We start from the raw sequence: 26,278 nt of genomic DNA, 5'->3' as shown, positions 1-26,278 counted from the left end.
GCCACCTGTGGCTAGTAACCGCTCTCTGCCTGTCAGTGCACTCTACAGTGATGATTGACATGCAGAGAGACCCATTAGTGGCTTCTCTGCCTGTCAATCATCCCAGTACTGCACACCGACAGGCAGAAACTGGTGACTAGTCATGGGCAGCACCCAGTTGACTAGTTGCCGCCCCTCTCCCTGCCTCGCACAGCAGAATAAAACTTCTTTTTTCTGCTTACTAAAGCTACTGCTGCAACCGCGGCCAGTACAATATGGTGCTGAAGGGAACTATATCAGTGCAGTCATGCTGATTGATCCCTTTAAGTCCCTCTAAGATTGTGATAGCTGAAAAAAATATGTTGTACATTTTACAAGACTCATTCGTAAAGCCCAGGCAGCTGTACTATACATGTGAAGCATGTACCGCCAAGAGGTTAAAAACACACAACGTACTATTTTTTATGCTGTTTAAACAATAAGTAAAAACAAAATATTTCATAATAATATAAGGTCCAAAAAATGTTATTTTTGTTTGCAGTTGCCTGCCAGTGTTAATATGCACGTGGAGATTCAGAAGAAGGAGTTACTTTTTCCAAGGTATCCAAAAAATTTCCATGTTTGGGAGAAAGAACAGATTTTGTGTCTGCAAGTGAAGAAGCAGTGTTTTTTTGCAGGCCTTCCAAAGATTCTGCAATCGGGCAGCAAGGGCTGCACAGACATCTTTAGCAATGTCCATGCAGCCCTTGCAAAAAAAATTAACTCCAACATACCTCTCCACGCTCCCTGATGTCCTGCTAGCTTTGGCTTGCCTCTGGCACTGTCTGAAGACACAGGCCACTCAGTCAATCACCAGGACAGTGCTGCAGCATTCTTAGAGTCAGCATCCAACAGCTAGCCTTATTTTGGTGTTGAAAAATATTAAACACTATTAGGCCATGATCACACAATGTATGTTGTGTATAAATCACAGCTGTTGTTGCAATTTACAACAACGGCCGTGATGTATACACAACATACGTTGTATTGCAATGAATGGAACCCCGGCCAGACAGTATACACATAGTATACGCTCCGGACGGGATTCTATTCGGCCGCAGGAAAAACCGACATGTCAGTTTTCTGTGGCCCCTATTCATTGAATAGCGTCCGCAGAGAGCCTGTCAGTTGACACAATGGAGTGTGCGGCTCCGGCCACATGCTCCATTGTGTGCAGCAGGGAATTCGGATGTGGGTGCACACTGATGCACCCGATTCCGAATTCATTAGTAGTGAAATCATCCGTCCAGTACTTAATTAACACCATCCATTCTGTGATCGGGACGGGTCACAGAACGGCTGATGTTATACGCCATGTGAACATGGCCTTATACTGTATAAAGACAAATACAATGCATACTCTCCTAGTAACATTTCTAGAAATACCAGCTGTTATTCTAACCTTGCGCTAAGTTCTTCCGTTTATAAGATTAATGGTAAAAAAAAACAGGCAAAAATAATCTAGTTGTAATATACTGTAAATGGAATAATTATCTTTCAGTCACTGATGCCTCTAGTGCATATGTTTAGAATCTTCTTGACCATGTTAAAAATCAAGTGCTTGCCAAGAAATAATAGCTCATGAATTCCGATTTTTTAATTAAGCAGCATCTTTGAATATATTTGCCTCACTAAAAATACCATCTATTTCTGGATTAGCATATTTTAATCATGGCCTTACAGAAAGGGAGATTTTATATTAATTGCAAATCCTCCACTTCTAAAAGTATGTATACGATTTAAATTCTATGCCTTTACGTATCAGGACATATTACTGGTCTTTAAATATCCTATAAAAAAAAACAAAAAACAAAAAAACTATTATTACTTTAATCAAAGTGTCACTGTCGTTTAAAATTTTTTTGCAGAAATCAATAGTACAGACGATTTTAGGAAACTTTGTAATTGGGTTTATTAGCCGAAAAAAATGCATTTTTAACACGAAAAAGCAGTTTGAAGCTCTCCCTCCCTCAGGCGGCAGATTTTGCGGTCCGGCAGGGGGCGGCATTATGTCCCCCTGCTGTCATTTTTGTTAAGTATCACTTAACAAAAATGACAGCGGCCGCTCACCTGTCCCGTCGCCCGCGCTCTCCACATCCCGTCAGGTCCCGCGATGTCACCCTGCAGCTGTCACGGACCTCCAGGCTGTGGTGAGTGCCCGGGGTCGGCGGGGGACGCGCTGGGGTGATCGGGTCGCGCGGGACCGCCCCGCGCGACCCGATCACCCCACTCACCACAGCCTGGAGGTCTGTGACAGCTGCAGGGTGACATCACAGGACCTGACGGGATGTGGAGATCGCGGGCCGGCTGCGGTGTGGGACAGGTGAGTAGATGGCTGCTGCTGCTGCGGCGGCGGGGGGGGGGGGTGGTGGTGGGTGGATGGTCCGGGGGATGCCGGCTATCACTCGGGGCGGCCGCCTGAGGTTTGCCTCAGGCGGCAGAAACCCTTGAATCGGCCCTGCTGCTGACTAACTACTCCTTTTCCCCTCTCCCCTCTCTATAGAGCAGACAGGGTTTTGTCTGATGAAACAAGTCACAATTTCCTGATATTTTTCAGTGAATGGAAAAGAGGAGGGAAAAGTCTTTTTTAATGCAGATAATGGCATGTAACCCAATTACAAAGTTTCTTAAAATTGCCTGGACTATTGATTTCTGCAAAAATATAATAATAATAATATATATATATATATATATATATATATATATATATATATATATATATATATATATATATATATATATATTACAGTGGTGCCTTGGATTACGAGCATAATTCGTTCTGGGACTTTGCTTGTAATCCAAATCCACTCTTAAACCAAAACAAATTTTCCCATAAGAAATCACTGATATGCAGACAATTGGTTCCACACCCCAAAAATAATGATTTTATATTTTGAATAACATGTAAGACAAATGAAACAAACATTTATAAACAGCTGAATATGTGATATTATAGGTTACTGTGCAGTATAGCAATCAGCATGTGGAGTAAAATGTATAATAAGTGCATAAACCTGAAACACAGCAGCAGTTTGTAGATACAGGGTGGAACTGCAGATCCCTATAATGCAGTTGCCTAGTACAACATGCTAGAATAGAGAAGCAGGACTGCTGTCAGAGGTCTGTGTGGTCACATGACAGCAATGAAGAAGGGGTGTGTGCTCAGCATGGACTCATCAGGACTGACAGAGACTGCAGGGAGCATGAAGGACTGAGCAGTACAGATGTGGGTACATACATGCAGCACTCTGTCCGGGGAGAGAGGGGTTACAGCTATGAAGAGATTACCTCCACAGTCCTGTCCCCTGATGTAAGCCCCAGCCTGAAGTGGATCTGCTATGATTTGGAAGGCAAGGGAGACTTCCTGGGTCAGAGTACAGTGCTGTATACCCCGCTATATAGATCATGTCCCTCCCCAACTCGCAGCACTCCCACCTAGTACAGGGAGCTCTTAAACCAAAACAATGCTCTTAAACCAAGTCACAATTTTGAAAAATTGTGAGCTCTTAAACCAAAACGCTCTTAAACCAAGTTACTCTTAAACCAAGGTACCACTGTATATATATATATATATATATATATATATATATATATATATATATATATATATAAGCAGTGATCTGTCTACAATGGACCTAGCCGGCAGCCAGAGCTCAAGACTATCTATCTGTCTATTAGAGACAGTCATGACAGAAACCCTACAGAAAAAAAAAAGAGTGGAGCCCCTCATCCCCAGTCCGTAACCTGCTACCACCATAGACAAGGAGCGCTCAATGACTGGCAGTACCTTACTCTTCCCAGTATTCCTATGGTGGTCGGTAAGCTATTCTTATAGGCTAACACTAATCCCTAGTTTAGTAATGGATGGTAATCCCTAGTTTAATAATGGATGCTGTCTATCGGACAGTTTCCACTAATCTGCTTGTAAAGTGAGAAAAAAATACCACACAAAAATGTTTTTATTGAAATAAAAACATCCCCATGCTCCTCATTGATCATATGACTTAAAAAAAATCTGCTACTGCAAGGGCATATGCTAGCCCCAGTGGCTAGTGCAGCAGGGAAGAGCACCTACAAAGTTTTGAGAAGATGTATTTCCACACACACTGCTTTTTTAACATAAACCCTATGTGGGAACAGAGCCCAACTGTTACACCTTTCCACTCCTGGGGGCATCGGTTGCACTTAAAGTACCTAGGGTAGCATGAACTCCAAATACAGGCCTGGGTAAGGGTGGACACATCTTTATATGGTGAAAAGAAACAGTAAAGGCCCATATACTTGTACTACTAAAATATCAGATATACAGTTCTTAAAACATTACATATTCTTTAAAATGGTATAATCTACAGATGTGTCCATCCTTACCTTTTCTTGAATTTAATAACATTATTGTGACATGTTACTGGCTGTAAACAAACAATGAACTATGCAAAGCAAATTAGGTGCTATGGGGGTGCTTAGTAAATGACATAAGCAACAATATAACCCATAAAAAAAGAAAACGTATGTCATATGCAGTAACTGGCACATAAAGTCATTTTGTAGCACACAGTACCTTTTGCAACAGAATAAGCCATGAGGAAAGGTAGGGAAGGACACATCTGTATAAGAGCTGTAAGTAAGCCACTTTGCTAACTGTAAGAAAGGTATCAAAACGTTGTCAGAGCAAGCAGATCATTACACTTTGCCTCCTGTTTTAACATCACGACTAGTAATCAAACACAGCAGCTAAAGTGCTCTTGTGCAACATACTTAATTAAATATATCTCCAGCCAAGCCATCCGCTCCCAATCTTTATTAAACCTACTAAGTGAAATACTGTTTTCAAAGAAAATACTCTTCAATTCAAGGTCCTTGTTAAGCACTAAGAATACGAGTTTCCAGGAAAAGGGTTTCATTTCATGTTTATTTTCATTTTGCAGATGGCAAAGAGCTTCTGAGAGCTATTTATTATGTGTAAAATGATACGTAAAACAAAACTAGATATGAAATTTATTACGCATAGGCAACACCTTGTAACCGAAATGATCCCCCTCAGGGCAACGGCAAGTTAGAAGAGGATGGAATAGAGATTATCATTAGAGATGAGCGAATACTAGCTAATACTAACAGCTATTCGATCGAATAGTACGCTATTCGAGGTATTTGACTGTGGTCGAATATTCGTGCTAAAACGCAGTAAAAATTCAAGTCGCCCTCCCACATCCCCTGGCGCTTTTTTCCAGCCAATAAACATGCAGGGGGTAGGGACAGGCACTAGGAGTAGGCAGGACAAAAAAAAAAAACCTCTAACTGTGATTGGATGGCTAAACCATGTGACCTCCTGAAAAAAAGAATAGTGATTTGAGATTCGTGTCACTTGCTGGTTTGAACTAGAGATGGACAGTCTGTAATGCAGGGAGAGGAAGGTTTTAGGTGAAGTTAGGTAGGAAGGGACCCTCAAAAGCTCTTGTTAGGGCTGAAACTATGTAAAAACAGGCATTTACAAGCTGTTGTGAGACAGGCAGTGTGTCTACACTGTATAAGCTGTTGTGAGACAGGCAGTGTACACACACACACTGTATAAGCAGTTGTGAGACAGGCAGTGTGTACACACCGTATAAACTGTTGTGAGACAGGCAGTGTGTATACCCAGTGTGTATACCCACGGATAGTGTATACGGCTGTATAGTGTAATTGTGGGATAGCACCTTTTATCTTGCTACCACAAATTTGGCGCAGTCTGCATCAAGTGAAAGCGCTGACCAGCCCTTTATTTCTATTGTTGTAAAAACAATTCTATATCCAGTATACAGCTGTATATAGTGTGTGGGATAATATAGCTGTTATCTCGCTTCTACAGATTTGCGCAGTGTGCGTCCAGGGAAGGTGTTGACCAGCCCTTTTTTTTTCTATTATTGTAAAAACAATTCTATATCCAGTATATGGCTGTATACAGTGTGTGGGATAATATAGCTGTTATCTCGACTCTAGAGATTTGTGCAGTCTGCGTCCAGGGAAGGCGTTGACTAGCCCTTAATTTCTATTGTTGTAAAAACAATTCTATATCCAGTATACGGCTGTATACAGTGTGTGGGATAATATAGCTGTTATCTCGCTTCTACAGATTTGTGCAGTGTGTGTCCAGGGAAGGCGTTGAACAGGCCTTTATTTCTATTGTAAAAACAAATCTATATCCAGTATACAGCTGTATAGAGTGTGTGGGATGATATAGCTGTTATCTCGCTTCTACTGATTTGGGCAGTGTGCGTCCAGGGAAGGCCTTGACCAGCCCTTTATTTCTATTGTAAAAACAATTCTATATCTGGTATACGGCTGTATACAGTGTGTGTGGGATAATAGCTGTTATCTTGCTACTACATATTTGCGCAGTGTGCGTCCAGTGAAGGCGTTGACCAGCCCTTTATTTTTTTTGGAAAGATATTTCAAAAAGTGTGTACTCCGTGGAGTTTACACACTCGTCGGCGCTGCACTGCAGATACGTAGTTCCTATGCTGCTATATAGATCTCGAGGATTCCATGTCCTCAGTGAAAGTGTTCAAACAAATAACAATATGATCTATAGCGCTGTTATATCGTATTAACATGCGATGTTAATACGATACTGTAATATATGATAGCTATAAATGTAGATCTTGTATAGAAAAAAATGTACAATAACTAAAACAGGTGGGCAATTTGTGTTCTTCAATATGGTGCTGCCCCGCTGACCGTGATCACAAATCCGCTTTAGCTAGATATAACAATGCACAAATATATTAATATAGATGACTTATTCTGTGGTGCAGTAGGTTCCTACCTGTCTTGCACCGTGCTGTCTTCGATTTAGATGTCCATTAGTTACGGTTTTGCTATGCAAGAATTGTTGCAGGATGAGAAAGAGAAGTTCTTACTGTCGGGGTTGGGAGCGAGCCCCGGCCGGTGGCTCTGCTGCTGCCTGACACCCAGCGTGGTGGAGTAAGTCTAAAGGAATCCACGTTTCAGTGACCTTTATTTTTTTTGTTGTAAAAACAATTCTATATCCTGTATACTGTTAGTATACAGTATAATGAACAGTTCACACTCAGCATTCTTTTTTTTTTTTTTTTTGGAACTTATGCATTTGCGTGTGTTAACAATGTCCCATGTTTAGATCTCATTCACACCCACAGTGCGTTTTTTCACCACTTCCAACTCTGCTCACAAGTCCCACTTTTATTTATTGCACTTGTTTTTCTTCATATATATTGCACATATATTTGTTTTTTGTCTATTCAGTACACTTATGAAATACAATGACCGCAGCTTGAAACCCCAGCAGCATTTCCACATCCCTGTCCTCTTCGCTTTGTCACTGAGGTGCCTGGCCTTGGTGAAGTGAACCGGTAGCTTTAGACAGTAACTGTAGGTATTGTCACTTTTATTAAATGCATCAGCTGTTTCCACAGCTGATCTGGGTCCGGCTTTACTGGAGCAGTCAAAGTGAACTGTACCTTTTGTTGTTTACGGGAAAAATGTGAGGTGGGGGTCCAGGGTTAGGGCCATAATAACAGCTGCTGCTGCCCTAGGCACTAAACCTGAAGAAACTCCATCTTGGGGAGCAGGGTTTCGGAATCCCATTTTTCATGTTTTTTAACTGCTTAAAACATAAACAAATTTCTACATTGAATCAATGATTAAAGCCGTCTGCATATTGTCTGAGGAAATTCTCACCACAGGATTAGTAGGTAATCGCTCCAAGCATCACATTAAGATGCCATACCAGACTTAACCAGTACCACCTGAATAATTCCACCATCCCCCCCCCCCCCCCCAACAAGACATCAGATTTATTGGCAAGCCTCAATAAGAGGTGGGAGATTAAAGACAATAAAAAAGTTGTTTCCTTCTTCCTGCTCCCTGGTGTTGCCCCCCTGAAAGGTGCTGCCCTAGGCACCGGACCACAGATGCCTAGTGGTACATACGGCCATGTCCAGGTTATTCCAGGCAATGAGGTGGTGGCGTTCCGTGTGCTGATGTATAGATACAGTACCTGGGTTTAAACCCAAACCTGACCCACTTTATGCTCACAGATGCTACAAATGGCTACATGGTCTTTGCTGCCACCAACACGGAAGAACTGCCAGACTGCTGATCGCAGTGGCCGGTTCTTCGGAGCAAGCCCACAGTTAGGCTGTTGTAGTATGTCACCGCTGCCTTGGGGTACCCGTTGACTGCCTGGGCTTTGCTGACGTCTACTGTCTAATGCTGGGTTTTGTAGAGATAGAGAAAAGCCGCACTTCCAAATTTAAGTAGCACATAAAGGAGGTTATGGACAATCAACTGGAGGATAGTGGTGCCGGACGGCGTGTGGTAAGACGGACATCGCATGCGTAGAATGCGTGCTGTCTTTTGTGTGAAGCGATGTTTGCCGTATCCAAGTTGGTTCTTACTCAGCTGTTACTGCTGCATCCGCCCGGCTCCTTGATGATGAGACCTCACTCTGTGTGGCTCACTTGGAAATCACTGCCTTTTCTTTTCTTGGAACGTCACTAAGACTATGTTTAGACTATGTCTTTTATTTTAACATATACTTAGACTATGTCTTTTATTTTAAAATATAACAAAAGTTTTTTTTAGTTTTGTTCACCTTATCAAAAGGACAATACCGCTCCCAGAGTAAGTTTTTTTGGATTTTTTCTTACTATCCCCCCTTAGGAGACAAATCTTTCATGCCTCTGTCTCACATTATCTGTGTTTGCTGAGATCAGGCTGATGATGCAGACAGGGGGCAGTGCGTGATCTCCCAGGAGGCTTGGCTGGATCCCCCAATCCCCTGAGTGATTCATCATCTCTAACTAACCAGAAGCAGGTGTTGCACTGATTTCTCTGTGCAGAAGTGTGCAGGGAAATTAGGGCTGTGTTCACACATGTTGGAGTGTCATTGCAGTACTGCAACATATTCACAAAAATTATACAGTAACACAAGTAAATGATGCTAAACGGCAGAGAGGATCAGAGCCTTATTGTTGGGCTCAACTTCAAAGATAACAGATGCTTGATCATAATATGTGCGTGGAAATGAAAAGGAAAAATAATTCTTAAAGTGCTTTACTTTATTCCAATATCAGCATTACAGGTAAAGAATACAGCGTGATGTGTGGTGTTACAGGTAGAGAATACAATGTGCTGTGTGGTGTTACAGGTAGAGAATACAGTGTACTGTGTGGTTTACAGGTAGAGAATACAGCGCTGTGTGGTTTACAGGTAGAGAATACAGAGTGCTGTGTGGTGTTACAGGTAGAGAATACAGCGTGCTGTGTGGTGTTACAGGTAGAGAATACAGCGTGCTGTGTGGTGTTACAGGTAGAGAATACAGCGTGCTGTGTGGTGTTACAGGTAGAGAATACAGTGTGCTGTGTGGTGTTACAGGTAGGGAATACAGTGTGCTGTGTGGTGTTACAGGTATAGAATACAGTGTGCTGTGTGGTGTTACAGGTAGAGAATACAGCGTGCTGTGTGGTGTTACAGGTAGAGAATACAGTGTGCTGTGTGGTGTTACAGGTAGAGAATACAGCATGCTGTGTGGTGTTACAGGTAAAGAATACAGCATGCTGTGTGGTGTTACAGGTAGAGAATACAGCGTGCTGTGTGGTGTTACAGGTAGAGAATACAGTGCTGTGTGGTGTTACAGGTAGGGAATACAGTGTGCTGTGTGGTGTTACAGGTATAGAATACAGTGTGCTGTGTGGTGTTACAGGTAGAGAATACAGCGTGCTGTGTGGTGTTACAGGTAGAGAATACAGCGTGCTGTGTGGTGTTACAGATAGAGAATACAGTGTGCTGTGTGGTGTTACAGGTAGAGAATACAGTGTGCTGTGTGGTGTTACAGGTAGAGAATACAGCATGCTGTGTGGTGTTACAGGTAAAGAATACAGCATGCTGTGTGGTGTTACAGGTAGAGAATACAGTGTGCTGTGTGGTGTTACAGGTAGAGAATAGTGCGTGCTGTGTTGGTGTTACAGGTAGAGAATACAGTGTACTGTGTGGTGTTACAGGTAGAGAATACAGTGTGCTGTGTGGTGTTACAGGTAGAGAATACAGTGTACTGTGTGGTGTTACAGGTAGAGAATACAGCGTGCTGTGTGGTGTTACAGGTAGACAATAGAGCGTGCTGTGTGGTGTAACAAGTAAAGAATACAGCGTGATGTGTGGTGTTACAGGCAGAGAATACAGTGTGCTGTGTGGTGTTACAGGTAGAGAATACAGCGTGTTGTGTGGTGTTACAGGTAGGGAATACAGCATGCTGTGTGGGTGGGACCACAATGAAATGATAAAGTACTGCAAATAATTTAGTAACACAATGAAACTGCAATGTGTGAACACAGCCTAGATGTTCTGCAATAGATTTGGGCGTTTAATAAGCAGGGTGGGGGACTGTGATGGACAGCTGAGGGAAAGCATTGCATTCTGGAACCTGTAGTCCTGTGTACAACTGATAAACCAGGAAGTTCAGAAACACAAAACAGAAAAAAAAAAACCAAACCAATGGATTTTTGGTAGTTTCAAAAATGGAATAGATAGGTAAGTAATGCTTTATGCTTCTGCAGAAGTTTCATTTTTTTAACCTCTTTAAGGGTTAAGGGTAAGCAGAGAGAGCTCCTGCAGTGCAAGCTATATATATAACCTACAACTATAAAAAATGCTGGACAAAGAAATCACCGTTTACAAATGAATACTTTATTTATTATATATCAAAACAAATTGAATTAAAACCATTTAAAAAGGGAAGCAAAAACTATACATTACATACATCAGATGGTTTACAAGGCAGGAATAAATAAATAAATGTTCAATGCTCTATATGCTGAACAAACAATGGTATGTCAGTTGGCTCCCGGAGGCACAGAAAGTGTACTAGTGCAAGTAAACTAGGAACTCATAAAGTGCTTGAATGACCTATGTATACATTACTGCAAGTGCAGATACAAGTGCAAAATCACATGTGTTAAATTAGGCTACAAAGCAAAAAATAAAATAGAAAACAAGTAATACTTAAGCCTCTGGATCCAAAAAGTAAACTGCCAAGTGTCGCCACTCACCCGACGCTGCGTTTCGCTGTGCGAGCTTTATCAAGGGACCCTGCGTTGTAAACCATCTGATGTATGTAATGTATAGTTTTTGCTTCCCTTTTTAAATGGTTTTAATTCAATTTGTTTTGATATATAATAAATAAAGTATTCATTTGTAAACAGTGATTTCTTTGTCCAGCATTTTTTATAGTTGTAGGTTATATGTATTGTATTTGATGCTTATGGATAGTAGTAACTGTTGGTCCCTTGTTAGGTTATTTAATTATATGCAGCTGTCAAAGCTGACAGCTGCATTTATATAGTATTTGTCCCCCTATCCCTGGTGTCTAGTGGGGGAACTCTACCCCACAAGGTGATTTCGGAGGGGAGATCCCTTCTTCTGAGCCGGCCAGGGCTCAGCATCGGAATGACACTGATCCCAGATTGGCAATTAATGTATCTGGACTGCTGCAGACCAGACTAATACAGAAATGATCTAATGGATTAGTGCTGTATTATGTATACTACACTGATCTATATGATAGATCAGTGTAGTTGTAAATAGAAGACTTTGAATTGTATATAGAGGACTTATAATTAATGTGTGTAAAAAAAGAAAAAGTTTTTTCATTAATAAAAAAATCCATCCCCTAATAAAAAATAAATAAATAATAAAAATAAATAAACATAAAATAAACAAAAAAATAAACATATTTGGTAACGCTGTGTGCGTAAGCACCCAAACTATTAAATTATCACATTCCTAAACGGCGTAAGCGCAAAAAAAAAAAAAACACCAAAGTGCAAAATTGTGCTTTTAGTTTACAATTAAATCTAAAAAAAATGTAATAAAAAACGCATGTACGCAAACAAGGTACCAAAAGAAAGAATAGATCATGGAGCAAAAAATGACATCTCACACAGCCCTATAGACCAAACAATAAAAGTGTTATAAGGATGGGAATAGAGAAATTTTATACACAATTTTTTTTAAAGGTTTTAATTTTTAAAAAGCTGTTACATATCAAGTTACATATCGTTGTAATCGTACTGACTTGAGGAACATAGATAAGTTACATATCGTTGTAATCGTACTGACTTGAGGAACATAGATAACATGTCAGTTTTACCATAGGGAGAACGGTGTGAACACAAAACCTCTCAAAATAAAAAGAATTGCACCTTTTTTTTTCAATTTCACTGCAAAAAATAAGGATCATTAGTATCTGTAGTTGAAAATATGCAAGAGCTATGACCTTTTAAACATGAGAAGGAAAAAACAAAGAACAAAAATGAAAACTGGCTCAGTCCTTAAGGGGTTAAGGTACAGCTGCTGAGACTTTGGGAGGAGCACTAGGCTTGACAGAAGCTCTCTTGCTAATGGTCCTTGAAAGCTGACTTGAAGCCGAGACATGACAGGTCACAGGGCAGAAGAAACGTCCTGCCCTTGGCATAAAATGGTGTTGGCACTACGACGTAAGAACCGTGCTGAACTTTTAGTGTCCCAGTACAGGAGTGCCACTATGTCTTTATTCCATCTCTCAAAAGGTATCTCTGTCAGGTGTCAAACTCTGAGACGCAGAATACCTTTTCGCAGTATCCAACAAGAAAGAAAAAAGTGATGGCACTGCCTGGCTCTCCACTAGATGGCACTATCTCAGGCTGGGTCCGGTTTGTGGTGGTGCTCAATCCGAAATAAACATGCTGTATGAACAATGAATAAAGGATAAAAGGAGGCACTCACCAGCAGTGTATTCAGACCATCCGGCTTTTATTGCTGTGCGCTCCCCCGCTCCCCCTGCGCACAGCAATAAAAGCCGGATGGTCTGAATACACTGCCGGTGAGTGCCTCCTTTTATCCTTTATTCATTGTTCCTTTTCGCAGTATCACCTCTTGGTTTCTCACTCTCACTTATTCTTATTTCACAGCTAAAGCTCTAAAGGTTTAACTCTGTTTCTGTTTATCTGCTGTAGAATCACTGTATTAGGTGGAGAGAGAGAGATTGGCTTAGGTGCACTACAAGCACCTAGGCCAAGCACTCTGGGTTGTCCATCAGATGAGTGTTAATCTAGTTAAGTGGTGGACTCTGTTCTCATTTTGCACCTGCACCCACTCAACTTACAAAACCTAGTGTTACTATACCCAGAGGTGGGCATCACCACTCCTGGCCACTGTGACAAGAGCCTAATCAAAGCATCCCACCTAGCACACTGTTACCACCTAGCAACCCCAGGTTACTGAAACATCATGTATTTTTGTATGTTCTGAAAGCTCAGATGGATATATGAAAGGTACAATGCGTCTTGACCTAACAGCTATCTAACAGTGTCAGCAGTGTGAAATGCACCTGACAGATTACCTTTATCATTACGTATATTCAACTTCATTTATTATCTATACCTAGTTCTGTCTATATATTTCAGAGGAGGCTCTATTCAAATATATATATATATATATATATATATATATATATATATATATATATATATACACAGTACATATGTATGTACGTTTGTATATAGGACTTTCACAATAGGAGAAGCAAGCTTTTTATCTTGCATACAGTTTGTAATACCACAGTGCCACCTACTGCCCTAAAGGAACAGTACTCTTGTACATCTTATTCTGGTTCACTTGGCAAAATCCAGAATCCAAAATCATCCCAGTATCCAAGTTTTCCAACATGGACAAATGATTTTAGTCCACTTCTTCAGAAATATGCTAACATGTAGCCGTTCCCTGCTCACTTTTACTCTAATACATGGACAAATGTGAAATCCTAATACGACTGATCAACATAGAGTCAACTAAGTGGCACAAATAAGTCTTTTCTTCTTTTTTGTTTCCAATCAAATTTTATTAAACAAAATAATATATAGCACAATACAGAGCATGTCAAGAATATATAGGTCACACAGGACCTTGCAGGGGCATATATCCAAACAGAGTGCTCTTTAGAAACAAACATTTTGTTTATATAAAATTTTATGCAGAAGACTGCTAAAATGATCTAGTACACAGGGCAAATTAGGAACTATATAAAACAAGGTATCTGATCGCGCTCCTCTTGATTGCTTAGTCCTCCGGGCGTTGGCTTGAAGTAGTGCCTATTTATTCTCAGGCTGTGTGCACACTATGGTTAATCCTCTCACTACAATGGAGTGTGGAAGATAAATATATATAGAGACACAAATAGTATACAGTGGTACCTTGGTTTAAGAGTAACTTGGTTTAAGAGCGTTTTGGTTTAAGAGCTCACAGTTTTTCAAAATTGTGACTTGGTTTAAGAGCATTGTTTTGGTTTAAGAGCTCCCTGTACTGGGCGGGAGGGCGAGTGGGGGAGGGGCTTGGCATGCACAGTGGGGTCTACAGCTCTGTACTCTGACCCAGGAAGTCTCCCTCCCCTTCCAAATCATAGCAGATCCACTTCAGGTTGGGGCTTGCATCAGGGGACAGGACAGTGCAGGTAATCTCTTCATAACTGCAATCCCTCTCTCCCCGGACAGAGAGCGCTGCATGTATGTGCCCACATCGGCCCTGCTCATTCCTTCATGCTCCCTGCAGTCTCTGTCAGCTCTGATTGGTCCATGCTGAAAATACCCCCTTTCCCATTGCTGTCATGTAACCACACAGACCTCTGACAGCAGCCCTCCTTCTCTATTCGAGCCTGTTGTACTACGCTCCTGCATTATGGGCATCTGCATCAATAGATATTAAGTTTGGTATAAAATTAGGAACTATGCCAAAAGGGAAATTAACAACAGTAATATCACAACATAGAGAAAGAAAGAAAATAAAGGATAGATGGATAAATATAGATAAATGATATATCATAGTATTAGATGGTTGATATTAGTAAGTAGTGATGAGCGAATACTGTTCGATCGAATAGATATTCGATCGAATAGTAAGGTTTTTGATCTATCAAATATTATAGAATAGTTCGCTGAATATTTAATAAATATTCGATAAGCGTTCAAATTCCCCAGCTTCCGGTTTTTACCTCCAAGTGGTCGAATAGATGTTTTTCAATAATCGAATATTTGTTCCCATAGACTTTAATGGGATTGAATATTCGATCTAATATTCGGGAGATATTCGTACGAATATCGAATATTCGAATGTTTCACTCTTCGCTCATCACTATTAAGTTTATGGCAACGCCTGTGTTGCAGGGGAAGAGGCCAGGTAGCTCTTATAAAAGGTGATCCATGGGGCCCAAATGTTGAGGTATTTATCATGGGAACCATTTTCCCAACTGCATAACTCCTCTAGTCGAGCTATTTGTTGTGTTTTTTCTATCCTTTCCATGAGTTTTGGGGGAGAATCATCTCTCCAATGGAGGGGGATGAGCAATTTTGCAGCGGTTAACAAAAATGTAGGAAAATTGTTGCGTGTAGGGGTGAACGTCAGAGTCGGCACCCATTAAAGGATAAGTGTAGGATCTAATTGAATATCACATCCACATATAATACATATGTTCTGAGTGATAGTAGACCAGAATTTTTTTTATATTAGGGCATGTTAACCAAATATGAGATAATGTCCCCCTAGTAGCTAGTTTATATGAATTATCCTGTATTTTCACTCCTCTTGAAAATGTTTATAAATTTGTGTTATCGTAGATTTAGAAAAAGAGAGATCTAGTTCTTTTTTCCAGGCAGCTATAAAGGAGAGTTTACAAGTTGCTAGAAATCAGACCTTTGGGAAAATGTTCCATATTTAAGTAACATTCCAGCCATGAAGCCTCCCTAAACTTAGGAAAAGTAGATAAAAACTTCTGCGTTTTCATTGAAAATTCGCTCATACAAAGGATGGGAACAAATAAGCCTTTTTTACTCACAAAACTGTATTTACCTACCTATACAATTCTCCTTAACCAAGATTCTTACCACAAGGTATTACCTACCTGTTTACCTTCATGCATGAAGAACCACCTGTTATATTCAAGCACTTTGAAGCTAAAATAATGATTCTACTACACAGGCAAAGATGACTTGTCCTCCACTTTAAACTTAACCACAACATCTTTTGCTAGCAATATGAAAGTTACTATATAAATAACCAAGCTAAAAGAGTTCCATGGCTCCACTTCATCTCAATCCTTTGAGGATAATCAGGTCCTGTTGAGACCCATGGATGTCCAAACCGACCCTGTCAGGGCTGCTTCGGAGAGTGAAGTGTCTGTTGAAAATGAACCTTCAGCCTACAGTCCTGCACACAGAGGGAAAATGATGGAGGACCTGAGTCATATGACCTTTAGGTCCTCAAAATTACAGTGTGAAGCAACATCAGCCTGACTGCAGAGAGGAAGAGTGGGAATACAGAGCTGTAAGTGATGTGTATGAGCATGTCAGTGAGTGTATGTATGTGCATCTGTGTGTGTGTCAGTCAGTGTGTGTGTGTGTGTCAGTGTCTCAAGTGTTTGGTTTCCAAATATGTTCTGCAGCAGCACAGCTCTGCAGCAACTGAGTTCTCTTGTTTAGTTCTTTAGGGCCCTTGCACACTGAGCAATTCTCGAGGAATTGTAGCTGAAAGTTTTCAGGCAGAATTCAAGCAGAATTTAAGCCCCCCATTGACTTCTATAGGATTCCTCTAGCAGATCTACAGCAGAAAATTCTGCTCGGAAATTCTGCAGTGTGAACAACAGAGCAGAAAACCCATTGAACACAATGGGACTTTGCTCTGCACATTTTTTACGGGAGGAATTTCAAGCTGAATTTCGAGCTGAATTTCAAGCTGAATTCCTCGCCTTTTCCTCAGTGTGCACATAGCCTTAGTAAGCAGGCCTGTTTCTGTCATGAAGCCAAATAAGTTTATTGATCTGGCGGCAGATTTGTAGAGGGTATTATGTTTTATGGGTTGGCCATAAATTATATTGTCTGCTACACATCACAGCCCAAACTTTAGACCACAAAAATAGCTGTAAAATGGGTATAGAAAGGGGAAGAAGACTACAAATGCAACCAAAATGAGGGTTAACAACAGGACTAGCTAATTCAAATTAAATTAAAATTTTAACCTGACATTTTTATTTAATTTTTAAGCAATCCCTGATTGTAATTTTGAATTTAAAGTAAAATTAATTTTGAAATTAATATACTGAAATAAAATTTAAAGTTTCGTGGTACAGTGAGCATTTATAAATTCACATACCTAAGTCCTCCCTCTATCTTGCTGCCCTAACAACAACCTCGTTGAGGGACAACTGTGCATCCCTGCTAACTGGGAGAGGAGGCAAGGGATCCTAGATAATGAGAGCCTAATGCACACCCACAAAAAAAATTATTGGTCAGAACCTGGTGATGAACCTTCTTATATTTCATGATGAGGGCCTGGTGGTGAACCTCCTTATAATTTATGGTGAGGGCCTGGGGGTGAATCTCCTTATAATTCATGGTGAGAGCCTGTTGTGACCTTCTTATAATTTCTTGGAGGTAGGGAAGAATAAATAACTATACAGTTTTCCTAAGATGCCCTGGAATTTGAATGAACACACTTTCAATCTTTTAAAGAGTAGCTATGAAAGAGCAAGTATGCCAGTGAAGACCTAGAACTCAAAAGGCAATATTTCTGCAAAACATGATGGGAATTTGTGAAGGATCCAAAGTGGGTGTTTTATTTTAATTTTTAAATGTTGTTTTAATTTTAAGTTTAACACTAGTGATGAGTGAGTACTAAAATGCTCGGATGCTCGGTACTCGAGTACTCGTTTCTAATAACGAACCCCATTGAAGTCAATGGGAAACTCGAGCATTTTTGCAGGGGACCCAAGTTCGGTAGAGGGAAGGTCGTGTGAAAACCTGTGAACCTCAGAAAATGATGGAAACACTACGGAAATGCACAGGAAACAGCAGGGGCAGCATGCATGGATGCCTCTGAGGCTGCCTAATCGCACCATTATGCCAAATTCTGGGCAACAGCCTGGTTAAAACAGAGGTAGGCATATGGACCACCCAAAAACTCAGCCTGACACAGCAGGGCAGTGAGAACACAGGGAACCATTAAAACAGAGGTAGCATATGATGAACCACCTAAAAACTTTGCCTGACACAGCATGGCGGTGAATACACAGAGAACCATTAAAAATAGAGGTAGCATATGAACCACCCCAAAATTTAGCCTGACATAGCATGAGGGGTGAGGACAGAGTGGCCAAGGTAGAAGCGGTAGCCAGTGAGCCTCCCAAAAATTAGGCCAGACACATCATGGCGATGAGGTCACAGAGAACCATTAAAAGTGAGTGAGAAAGACAGAAATCTGGAAATATACTAGTGGTCCCAATAGTTTTTGGGGGGCTGTGAGATACAATCTGTTGGTGGCTGCACCTATACACTCTGTGACACCCCCTTTACACTCTGCAAGCAGTAGAGAACTTAAATATGGCTTGAGTAAGAAAGACAGAAATCTGAAAATATACTAGTGGTCCCAATAATTTTTGGGGGGCTGTGAAATACAATCTAGTGGTGGCTGCACCAATACACTCTGTGAATCTTTTATTTGAAAATCAGTAACAGTATTTACAACACATATACATGTTTCCAATAAATTAGGAAATCAAACAACTTCTTCCCCCATTAAACAAAAGCTGAGGTGTGGACATGTCTCCAGCACACATTGGCAGATTTCATTTTTTTATCAGTCTCATATACCCCTGTATAACTCCCTACGTTCTTTCCGAGACTGCTGAGCATAAATATTGATGACTCTATAACTATTGTTATCCAGTATCTATCATCAGGCATCTCCCAGCACTAATCTCTAAGATCCTCTCTAATCTGACATTTCAATTACTATATAAGATCCCCACACCATCATATCTGTCCAACCCAAAAGACCAAAAAGACCCCCATGCGTCCAGTCCCTCTTACCCGAGAAGACCTCCACATTAGTCTCCAGTCTGGTCTTCTGTATCATATATAAATCCAGGCTTTCATTAGGCAATCACTGGTATACTTCCTGACGTCTTGCTCTAGTCTTCACACTATTCACTATCAAGTGTGCAGACTCTTAGGTGCAAACAGGTTACCTCACTTTCTTAATTTTTTTTTTCCTTTTGCCGCTGTAGTGTCCTTTTGTGCCCCATCTTAGTGGACACAGGCACTTCAATGTCTCTGTCCTAAGCATGCTCCTCCTCCTCTACCAGACACCAAACCTTCCTGATAAAATCTCCACAGCTGATGATTTTTGCGTCTCTCCTGTCATCTGTTTGCGAGACTCCTGTTCAGATAAAGCATGTTTCCTTTTTACCACTTGAAATTAGTGATGAGCGAGTACTAAAATGCTCGGGTGCTCGTTACTCGAAACGAATATCTCCCGATACTCGAGTGCTCGTTTCGAGTAACGAACCCCATTGAAGTCAATGGGAGACTCGAGCATATTTTGAGGGGACTCTGGTTCGGTAGAGGGAAGGTTGTGTGAAAACCTGTCAACCTTAGAAATTGATTGAAACACAATGGAAATGGACAGGAAACAGCAGTGGCAGCATGTTTGCATGCCTATGAGGCTGCCTAATGGCACCATTATGCCTAATTCTGTGCAACAGCCTGGTTAAAACAGAGGTAGGCATATGGACCACCCAAAAACTCAGCCTGACCAAAAATAAAATTTAAAGTTTTGTGGTACAGTGAGCATTTATAAATTCACATACCTAAGTCCTCCCTCTATCTTGCTGCCCTAACAACAACCTCATTGAGGGACAACTGTGCATCCCTGCTAACTGGGAGAGAAGGCAAGGGATCCTGGATAATGAGAGCCTAATGCACACCCACAAAAAAAATTATTGGTCAACCTGGTGATGAACCTTCTTATATTTCATGATGAGGGCCTGGTGGTGAACCTCCTTATAATTTATGGTGAGGGCCTGGGGGTGAATCTCCTTATAATTCATGGTGAGAGCCTGTTGTGACCTTCTTGGAGGTAGGGAAGAATAAATAACTATACAGTTTTCCTAAGATGCCCTGGAATTTGAATGAACACACTTTCAAACAGCATGGCAGTGAGAACACAGGGAACCATTAAACCAAAGGTAGCATATCATGAACCACCCAAATATTCAGCCTGACACAGCATGGTGGTGAGAACAGAGCAGGTAGAAGAAGTAGCCAGTTAGCCTTCCAAAAATTATACCAGACCTAGCATGGCATTGAGCACACAGAGAATCCTTAAAAGTGAGTGAGGAAGCACATGAGCCTCCCAAAAATTAGGCCAGAAGCAGCATGGCATTGAGCACACAGAGAACCATTACAAGTAAGTGAGTGAGGAAGCAAGTGAGCCTCCCAAAAATTAGGCCAGACACAGCAGGGCCTTGAACACACAGAGAACCATTACAAGTGAGTGAGGAAGCTAGTGAGGCTCCCCAAAACTAGGCCAGACAGTGCAGGGCCTTGAACACACAGAGAACCATTACAAGTGAGTGAGGAAGCTAGTGAGGCTCCCCAAAACTAGGCCAGACACAGCATGGCAGTGAGGACACAGAGAACCATTACAAGTGAGTGAGGAATCAAGTGAGCCCACCCAAAAATTACAGTGAGTCCAGGGGCTGGGATATGTAGTGGACATGAACCCGGTGCTGACAGCTAACTGGCTAGGCCTGCTGTCAGTCACCACTCACCATCAAGAGTACACTTGATGCCTCTCGACTGGGGGTGGTGAGGCCCCGGCCACGGCTAGACAAAAAAATAAAATAAAACAGCTGGCCAGATGGCGGGGGCGCGATCGGCGGGCCCCCAGCAACCAGTCCCGCTCCTCCGCAGACGTAGTGTCACGTCAGAGCATGGCAGTATGGACACAGAGATCCATTAGAAGTCAGTGAGGAAGCAATTGAGCCTCCCAATAATTAGGCCAGACCCTGCATGGCGGAAGAAGACTTGGCAGTTGGCTGATAATTGTAGGAAGAGGAGGAGATACCAAGAATCTTCATGTTCAGCAGCTTTGCCCGGGTGGACAGTTGAATTCAGGTGAAATCTAGGCTTTGTTCATTTTTATAAACGTCAGCCTGTCAGCCCTGTCTGTTGACAGGCAGGTGCGCTTATCAGTGATGATGGCACCAGCTGCACTGAAGACCCGCTCTGACAACACGCTAGCGGCAGAGCAGGCCAGCACCTCCAAGGCGGAAAGCGCCAGTTGGGGCCACGTATCCAGCTTTGAAACCCAGTAGTTGTAGGTAGCAGAGTGATCGGGAAGGACGGTGGTATGGTCAGCAAGGTACTCCCTCACCATCTTCCTGATGGCTTCCCCCCTACTCTGTCTAGACTGGGGACGGTTGTCATAGTCTTGCTGGGGTGCCATGAAACTGTCAAAGGCATTGGAGAGTGTTCCCCTGCCCCTTAACAAGCTGCCTGCTCCACCGCTCCTCTCCCCCGCTCTTTCGCCCACAGCACTACGTCCTCTGGCGCTAGTGGTGTCAGATGGGAAGTACATTTTTAGCCTCTGCACCAGGGCCTGTTGATATTGAGTCACTCTTATACTGCATTCCTCGGCAGGAATGACAGTGGAAAAGTTCGGTTTCTACCAAGGGTTCAGGAGAGTGAACACCCAGTAATCTGTGTTGTCCAACATGGATGCCAGTTAAGGCCCAGCAGTAGTCAACATGGATGCCAGTTAAGGCCCAGCAACAAGGATGCAAGGGCAGGCACACCAGTAGTCAACATGGATGCCATTTAAGGCCCAGCAGTGGCCAACATGGATGTCAATTAAGGCCCAGCAGTAGTCAACATGGATGCCAGTTAAGGCCCAGCAACAAGGATGCAAGGGCAGGCCCAGCAGTAGTCAACATGGATGCCAGTTAAGGCCCAGCAGTAGTCAACAGGGATGTCAGTTAAGGCCCAGCAGTAGTCAACATGGAGGCAAGGGCAGGAGCAGCAGTAGTCAGCAGTAGTCAACATGGATGCCAGTTGACTTGCAGAAATGCGCAGATGCGGTGCACCTTTTTGAGCAAGTCAGCCACATTGGGGTTAAGCTTTAAGGAACCGCAGCAACATTAGGTTGAAGACGTGGGCCAGGCATGGCACATGTGTTGAGGCTGCCAAGTTGCAGAGCCGGCACCAGGTTCCGCCCCTTGTCACACTCAACCAAGGGCACTGCTAATTACACACGAACCCGGGTGCTGACATCTAACTGGCTAGGCCAGCTGTCAGTCACCATCAAGGGTACACCTGATGCCTCTCGACCGGGGGTGGTGAGGCCCCGGCCACGGCTAGACCAAAAAAACTAAAATAAAACAGCTGGCTGGTTGGCGAGGGCGCGATCGGCGGGCCCCCGGCAACCAGTCCCGCTCCTCCGCAGACGTAGTGTGACGTCAGAGCATGGCAGTGAGGACACAGAGAACATTACAGTCTGCTTAAGAGGCCACGGAATTTGATCAAATACACTTTCAATCCTTTAAAGAGTCTCTAAGCGACGGCAAATGCGGAAGCCTGTGTATTAAAAAGACCTGGTTAATCCTGCCTTAAAAAAGGCTACTACAACATCCAAGGAAGGAAAGAAGCTACTGGTAAAAGGCCTGGTCAATCCTGTCTTCAAAACGGCTAAAACATCTAAGGAAGGTAGAAGCTGCTGTTCAGCAGTTTGAGCACCGCCTGTTGGCGCTTCCCCACGGCAGTGTTGCTGCGCCTAAAACTAAAATAGTCGGATTATGGCTAGATTTAGCCTCACACCCTCATGCAGTTGTGCGTGATAGGCATCTCTTTGGAGGTAGGGACGAAGAATAACAATACCGTCTTCTTAAGAGGCCCCGAGCTAAAAAATGAAAGGACGGCAGAGAACACCTGCAAGTTCACATCCACAGATTATATGGTTCGAAATGGACAACACAAGGATGCTAAATTAGGATCCACCATTATTACTGTCTGTTCCTTTGAACAGTGGTGTGTATCTTGTAGATACAATAGATGACTAGACAGCCCTGCAAAATTGCACTTGAATTGAAATCGATTTGATTTTAAAATTTAAATTGAAGGTTAGAAAATAAAAAAACCTAAAGTGGCAATTACCTGCCTTTAGATGAGGCAGGCGTGGAACCTCACAAAAAAAGTTAAAAAATAAAATAAAAAATAGCTGGCTTGTTGGCAGGGGCGCGATCGGCAGGCCCCCGGCAACCAGTGCCGCTCCTCTGCAGATGTAGTGTGACATCAGAGCATGGCAGTGAGGACACAGAGAACCATTAAAAGTAAGGTAGCAAGTGAGCCTCCCAAAAATTAGGCCTGACACAGCATGGCGGTGAGAACACATGGAACCATTCAAACATTGGTAGCATATGGACCACCCAAAAACTTAGCCTGACACCACAGACCCAGACCAAGATGGACAATACAATTTTATGGCTAGATTTAGCCTCACACCCACATGCAGTTGTGCGTGAGAGGCATATCTTTGGAGGTAGGGACGAAAAATAACAATACAATCTTCTTAAGAGGCCCCGGAATTTGATTTGAATGAATTAATACACTTTCAATCCTTTAAAGAGTCTGCCCCTGCCTCTCCCTCTGCCCACCCCTCTTCCTCTTCCAACCGGTCCTGCAGGTGAACTTGCTTCCCCCTCAGAAGCACGGTCTTCACTAGGCTTATCCACCCAGCTCGGGTCAGTCACCTCGTCCTCATCCACCAGCTCCTCACTCTCCTCCTCACTTTGAGTTACATCCATAACAACAACCTCACTGACAACCGGGTCTCATCGTCATTATCAGACACCTCTTCCAACCCCGCTTGCAAGTCCCCACTCTCATTACCCACTGACTGCGTGAGCTGCATAGTTTGGGCATCAGGACAGATCGACTTCTCCCGTTACTCTGACTCAGGGAAGGGTCCAGAAAACAGTTCCTGGGAGCATGGTGGTGGATCTGAATCCCTTCTTTCCCTGGAGGGGCCAGGCTGTGGGGAAGCAGGCTTAGCTAATGGAGCAAGAGTTCCACTCCCTTGGGTAGCGTGGGTGGACTGCGTGGAAGACTGGGTGGTGGATAAGTTACTGCACACATTATCCGCTATCCAAGTGATCACCTGTTCACACTGCTGCGGTTTCAATAACGGTCTACCTTGAGACCCCGTAAGTTGGTCAAAGAAGCTAGGGAGTGGACGTCTGCGGTATGCCACTGCTACCTCCTCAACAGGTGCTGCTGTGTCACCCTGCCCTGAAACACGGCCTCCAGCAACCACATCACTTGGAACCCCACGCCCTCGACCCTTACCCCTGGGGTTCACCATTTTATGGACACTGGAAAAATAGTTGTAGTACCCAATGGTTTAGTGGGGCTGTACGGTGCAATCTGGTATGGGCACCATCTGTCCACACTTTCTGTCACCCCAATATAATGAGCAGTGAAGTTATATGCAGGATGCACTACAAATCCCAGCAATACAGTGTAGTACACACTAATTTAGGGGGTGCTATCTGGTATGGGCACCAACTGTACACACTTTCTGTCACCCCAATACAATGAGCAGTGAAGTTCTATGCAGGATGCACTACAAATCCCAGCAATACAGTGTAGTACACACTAATTTAGGGGGTGCTATCTGGTATGGGCACCAACTGTACACACTTTCTGTCACCCCAATACAATGAGCAGTGAAGTTCTATGCAGGATGCACTACAAATCCCAGCAATACAGTGTAGTACACACTAGTTTAGGGGTGCTATCTGGTATGGGCACCAACTGTACACACTTTCTGTCACCCCAATACAATGAGCAGTGAAGTTCTATGCAGGATGCACTACAAATCCCAGCAATACAGTGCAGTACACACTAGTTTAGGGGGTGCTATCTGGTATGGGCACCAACTGTACACACTTTCTGCCACCCCAATACAATGAGCAGTAAAGTTCTATGCAGGATGCAATACAGTGTAGTACACCAGGACCACCAACCCCCAAATCAAAAAGGTACACTGAGCACTTCTTAGGGGTGTGTATGAAACACCTAATGTCCCCTTTCTGCCAGCAGCCGGTCACCACAGTGTGCTGGTTAAATCGAGGTAGCAGCCCTGCAACTCCCAGCCAGCAGCCCTGAAAAGGTCTGTTTGTTTATATTGCTAGTATATACCCTGCCTACTGGAACGCTAAATCCTACACTGACATTCACCCTGACCAGCAGCAGCTCTGTCCCTGATCTCTCACAGCATGCGTCTGAAGCGAGCACAGCCGGCACAGAGTTTTATATGGCAGGTTCATCTGATCTGGCCAACCAATCGCTGCTATCAACATGTATGGGTCCCACGTCATCGCAGGATGTACCAAAGAGTCTCCTGCATGTTTATTGGCTGAGAAATAGCGCCCAAACTTACAGGAAACGGATGACGAGATTTCCTCGAGTATCGCGAGATGCTCGTCCGAGTAATGAGTACCATCGAGTACCCTAATACTCGATCGAGTACCAAGCTCGGACGAGCACATTCGCTCATCACTACTTGAAATCCATACTGGTCTACAGGCTCAGTGACTCTGATGATACTTGGGCCCTGGTGCACAGAGGTCTCTGTTATAACATCAGACACTATACTGGACAGCTCGGTGCTGACAAGAGGGAATCCTTGTTTATTTACTTCAGAATGATGACTTTCCACTTCTTGTACTCTTCCTTCCACATAAGTACTTTCCTCCAGATCACAGGCTACATCCAACACAATCTCTTCAGATGAACTGCCACCATTTTGATTGTAATGTGCCACTGGGCACTCCCTGAAGGTATGCCCTTGTTCTGAGCACAGATTACATATGACCTGTCCTGTACAGGCGTCTCTTGTGTGGCCCAGCTCTCCACACATTGAGCATTTTACTTGAGGGCAAGTGTATGCCAAATGTGTGCCTCCACATCTATGGCACAACCTTGGTTGTCCAGGGTAATAACATGTACCCCTATCAAATCCCAGATAGAAGACGTGAGGCAGATGTTTGGTGACTCCATTGTCCTGCAGGAGTTGAGCTCTTACTTTATAACCACCATTCCAGAACCCTTTTTCATCATAGATCTTGGCTGGGGGTCTGAGAACCGTACATTGCCTGTTCAGCCAGTGCTGTAAGTCCGCCAGTGCCACCACCTCAGACTGGAAGAGAATAGTGACCAGCACAGTCAGAGGCTTGGACAGCTGAATAACCTGCAAATGATCCCAGATGTCATTGTGCTTTGTAGAATTAAAAATCTCCCAGAACATTTCCAGACTCTAAGGCAGCTTAAAGCTAATGTCATAGATCCTGGAGGTTTGTACATGGATGAGTGCATAGATTTCAGAT

General features: G+C 42.9%; 1 long non-coding RNA gene across 1 annotated transcript in view; it reads left to right on the top strand.

Annotated features, from left to right (window-relative positions):
• Positions 1–517: 517 nt before the first annotated feature.
• The window catches only part of LOC138784701 (uncharacterized), a 67,526-nt gene continuing 41,765 nt past the window's right edge, over positions 518–26,278 (top strand). Inside the window, exon 1 of the long non-coding RNA XR_011361910.1 lies at positions 518–579. This is a non-coding gene — a long non-coding RNA (uncharacterized lncRNA). The remainder of the gene's footprint in view (positions 580–26,278) is intronic.

This window comes from Dendropsophus ebraccatus, chromosome 2 (assembly GCF_027789765.1).
Source record: "Dendropsophus ebraccatus isolate aDenEbr1 chromosome 2, aDenEbr1.pat, whole genome shotgun sequence".
Taxonomy (NCBI): Eukaryota; Metazoa; Chordata; class Amphibia; order Anura; family Hylidae; genus Dendropsophus; species Dendropsophus ebraccatus.
The sequence above is the reverse complement of the archived record's forward strand: the minus strand, read 5'-3'. Positions and strand labels throughout refer to the sequence as shown.